Source organism: Schistocerca americana, chromosome 2, assembly GCF_021461395.2.
Source record: "Schistocerca americana isolate TAMUIC-IGC-003095 chromosome 2, iqSchAmer2.1, whole genome shotgun sequence".
Lineage (NCBI taxonomy): Eukaryota > Metazoa > Arthropoda > Insecta > Orthoptera > Acrididae > Schistocerca > Schistocerca americana.
This window is the reverse complement of record NC_060120.1, coordinates 550,662,337-550,667,469: the sequence shown is the minus strand read 5'-3', so window position 1 is coordinate 550,667,469 and position 5,133 is coordinate 550,662,337. Positions and strand designations below refer to the sequence as shown.

At 42.8% G+C, this 5,133-nt stretch overlaps 1 non-coding gene across 1 annotated transcript; it reads right to left on the bottom strand.

The window, feature by feature from the left end:
• Positions 1-4,561: 4,561 nt before the first annotated feature.
• Trnat-ugu lies at positions 4,562-4,635 on the bottom strand. The gene has a single exon. It is a non-coding gene; the product is annotated as a tRNA-Thr (tRNA).
• Between the last annotated feature and the right edge of the window lie 498 nt (positions 4,636-5,133).

Below are 5,133 nucleotides of genomic sequence, written 5' to 3'. Positions count from 1 at the left end.
TAATACTGAACGCAGACCTGGACGTAATGAACAACTACTACTCTAAGTGGCATCTACAACAAGACCCTAACATAACCGACAAACAACATAATGCACCTTAAGAGTGGAGATAAAAAAATAAAACTACAGCTCTGTGAAGGACCAACGCATCTGGCATGAGAGTAATCCTATAAACTTGGGCGTGAAACTAGGCGGCACTGCTACGCATAATTCACATCTAGAAGGCAACAAGCAGAAACTAACATCCCGTGATGTTACTCGGTTGAAACTGACGGGAACGACCTGGGGTTGTGGAGCGAGCACACTGAGGACTTCAGCATTAGCTCTTGTCTACATAGTGGCTGAATACTATTCGCCAGTCTGAATGAAAACTGTACTCGTGGCTAAAGTGGACGTCCAACTGAAGGAAACAATGCGGATAATCTCTGGAACACTTAGGGCTATCCTACGTACCTGGCTCCAAGTCCTAGCAAACATAGAGCCCCCTGAAATTAGGCGATTACAAACAGACTTAAATCCAGGTCACCTTTGAAGAAAATCGGCGGATGATTGCAAGGCTTTCACTCGACGACAGCTTGGAAAGAACCATCGGCTGTTAGAGAATATAAGAAGAAACATGTGTGGGACGACGCCCACAAGAAGATCGATGGGTTCAAACTCCTCAGGAAATTGTGGGCAATTTTGAACCGAGTCAGAAAGAGTGTTGGTAGATGTAAACAGCTGTGGAACAAATTTGACCTGTCAGACAGTCGTGAACGTGAGTGCGATGGAATCCTATCACTGGCCCATTTACCTGCATGTGAAGTGCATGGGTGTGAGGGTTAACTGAAAATACATACACAGACTCCCTGACTCAGCCATAGAGTGGCTCAAAACTATTTGTAATGTTGTGTAGTATGTTAAGGACATTTGGAACGATTACTGTAATTAAGTATAGATTTGTAATAATACTGTAGTTAAGGAATTATGTGATGACTGCCTCTGTAAATACCTAACGCGTATTTAAAATAAATATTGACTGATAACCCAAAACTAAGTCGATGCAGGGAAGTTAGTCCTCCTCCAACCGCGTTTCCGATCCTACATCGCTCCCGACGGACGAAAAGAAGTCAGCATCAATAACGTAGATGACGAACTTCTGATAAGTGCGTCTGAAAAACTCATTAGGTATAAGGCCGCTAGGTCGGATTTAAATTCTAAAGATTTTTAAATTGTAAAATGTTCTATATTATGTGATTTACAGGTACAAAGACTTTTATTATCAATTTATTTTGTGTGATAAATCAAGTTTTACTGTATCCATAGTTGAAACGACCTAGACGAAGGCAAATTCTCAGTAGAACTGCTGATAATTAGAAATCACGAAACTGCACTAGCTACAGGCATCCTTCAGTGAAACGCATTACATAAACTACTGCTTTCAGTTGCCGTGTCAATTACCTTTTTCTATCCCTACACACAGAATCTCTATCGAGAGCAACGATTACAGGAATTTTACGTGCTGTGTAGTACCGGTATGCAATGAAGAACATGCAGAAATAAATATGGGGATTATCTCCATGTAAGTTATGAGAACCATACAAGAAAGCGTTCAGAAACAGTATTTGTCTTCTGAATGTCCAATTTCCCCTTCGTTTATTAGCACTAAATGGGTTACCCCACACACCAAAAGTTCAGTGTTTCTCACAAAAGCAGACAAAGGGGATAGCATTTGGCATCGAGATACTGCTGACTCGCATGGATGGCATTTTTTCTCTTTCACCTGCACCTTCATGTCCATGACATAAATTGGTGGCTAATATCTTAAATTTTCGAAGAAATCATACGTAGATTCTTTCTAATTGCAACTTCAATCAGTAGTGGGCTAGTTTCAGGTTAAAGTAGAACAAGAAATAGCAAAACACTCTGAAGAAGGCCACTTGCAGCAGTGAGCGAAACGTAGGAGAATTTTACGTATAGACAGAGCATACCACGAAGCATTTTATTGATAGTGACAATGGCCACGAAAGAGTACGCTTACATTGATACTCGTTCCAGTTAATGCATATATAATCCATTAGAAGAGATTATCGTTTAAGGTGGTGCCGAGACTACGACACTTATAGACGGAAATTAGACGGAAATAACCACAAGTTATGTCGAATCTAAGAGAATGATGTAGAAAGAACATAATCTAAATGAGGATGCCAGAAAATTTCCACTGCAGTTCGCGTGATAATGATCGATTCGACACTGTTACTTTGGTTGTGTTGCCGTAGATAGTAATCGGATATGGGCACAGCAACTCCTGCCTCTATACTTTCGTACGACAAGTGCACGGACGTTAGGTGATTTATGTCACGCGATTTTGAAAGCATTTTCTTTTTCAGACTGATCTGATGATATAAAATTGCTTTCCGTTTATCATCATAAGCGTTCATGTTACCACACAGGACTGTGAGACGTGGGACCGATGCAGCTGATGTCCCGCTACCCGTGGTTTGACGCTACACACACGTCTGAGCTACAGATGGGGAGAAATGTATGGTCCTCTGAAACGCAGGTAGATTATTTCGATATACGTTGTTATTTCCCCAATCGTGTGTTAAAATCGAAAGCAACTGCGTCTTATTAGATCGCAAAATGTAAAAAAACCGTAGATATGGGTTGCATCTCGTTATGGTACAAGGATAAAACACATTGGTGGAAAAATTAGTAAAATACGTCTTTTGCACCACATGGTTAGAGCAAAGACCGTTTCCTGAGAAGTATTGAGGATGGTCAACGAAGTCTAGATTCTGGACTCAACAGATTAAACTCGGAGAATTAGGTTCATCGAGAAATGTCTTAACGTTTGCGAAAATTGCATGCAAGATGAAGAACACAAGTTACCAGAATATCTAGAATTTCTGGAGTAAAATCAAACAGAAAATTAATACATCTCTATTGGAGTAAGATCGGGTCATATCGAAAGGAGTACATATGTGATATGGTGCCTGACTGTTCATCAGAACAAGAACGTAGGTATGCAGTCCTTCGAACATAGCTGTTATCATCTTGAAAGACGCGAGTATCCTCACCACTCTCATGAGGAAGATGTACAGTGAAGGACAGCAATTAGTCACCTACGTATTGAAATAAAGGTCCTGGTTCATTTTCATGGTCAGGGCCGGATCGAGAACATTATTTTGCATAAACGACCTATCATTTGGCTCCTCCCCTGTCCCCACTGATTCCCCCACCCCCCCATTTCCCTCGTGGTTAGTTTCCGCTACTAATTGTGATAGGCACTGTATATAAATCTTACACTTGTAGTCCCATAGCGCTCCTCTCAGCAAGGCGTTTCAAGCGGTGATCTGTCTCGCTTCGGCGTTAAACATGGCCTGTTCATTGTAGCGTCAATGAGAGAGATCGATCGTGGTAAGAAAAACACGCCCAAGATATTATAAAACCACCTGGAGCCCGTACTATACCTTCCACACACCACACATTGCGGGATAAGCACGTCACTGGCACGTCTTTGCATCACTTTATAATATAATATTCTAAACGGTCAGTCGTCGGACCACGCTACACCGATTCCATCAGGTACTCTCCGGCTTCTGTGTTGTTTGGTGCATTGAAGACGAACAGCTTTATGTGCCACTGTGAAAAATGGCCTTTTGGAATATACCCGAATCGAAATGTCCATTGCACGCAATTTCCTTCGCGATGTTTGGTCAGTAACTGGTCCACTGACAGCAGCATGCAGTGCAATCACCGACAGCAGAAATTCATGTCGAGTTCGTAACCGATTGCCTTTGACAAGGCCTGATTCTTGTCTTGGGTCCCTGTTGGTTGATCCGTGTTTCATGGCTGCGAGTGTTACACAATTCCATGCATACAAATTAGACGGTCCGGGTTGAAACACTACCCTCACTGCCATGACTTAGAGGCCGGCCGAAGTGGCCGTGCGGTTAAAGGCGCTGCAGTCTGGAACCGCAAGACCGCTACGGTCGCAGGTTCGAATCCTGCCTCGGGCATGGATGTTTGTGATGTCTTTAGGTTAGTTAGGTTTAACTAGTTCTAAGTTCTAGGTGACTAATGACCTCAGCAGTTGAGTCCCATAGTGCTCAGAGCCATTTGAACCATTTGACTTAGTGGGGGAGACTCACTTAACAGCTTGGTATCATTTCTACATCGCCGACAGCACTCCAGACTTACCAGAGTACTCTTTTAGGGGAATGGCTAATTTTTTGTCCAATGAGCTTATATGTGGAGTGTCCTGAAGGAGACGGTAGAAAAGAGGGCTGTAAGAGCTTCAAATATGAAAGAATTCATGTCACGTGCTGTATCCAATGGTGCCACAAACTCTCACAGCGTTTGCCCATTACTGCACTCAACAATGTGGCTGTTGAATTATTGTGTCTATAGTTCGCATAAAATAACTTTATTATGTACAGAGTGCTTCGGTTTGCAGCCAACCACGATAATAGGGCTCTGTCCGAGTGAACCTACAAACCATTGTATGTCTACAATGAAATGAATACCCTTAGCTGCATACAGACGCTGATGTAAGTCGACGGGGACAGTTGAAAATGTGTGCCCCGGCCGGGACTCGAACCCGGGATCTCCTGCTTACAGAGCAGACGCTCTATCCGTCTGAGCCACCGAGATCACATACGATGATGCGACTTCAGGGACTTATCTCTCACACGCCTCCCGTGAAACCGATATTCGCAACTTATTGTCCCGCACTATATTCATAGTGCCCCTGCCCATTATACTCATTACTCACGGTTTTATGGCCAATTCACCTAAGAGTTCGGGCACTGCTTGTGCATCCGCACAGAAGAAGAACGTGGTCTGTCCGAAAGAACAGATACCATCTTCATATATACATTATATGTGTCTCGAAGAAGAACCGTGAGTGGCAGGCGGTTAATCAGTCGACTCACTGAAACAAAGCTATTTAAATCGGAGTGACCTGCGCAGTCATCCTTTTTTATACAAGTTGAAACGGAAGTGCTCGTAAAATGCTACATTAGTAACCCAACGACACTGTCGACGTTTGTACTTCTGCGTGATAACTTAGTGGTCTACATGAAATGTACTCGCGGTTGCGAATATGAACGACCATCTGGTCAATAAGGAAATGACAATATTATAATTAGT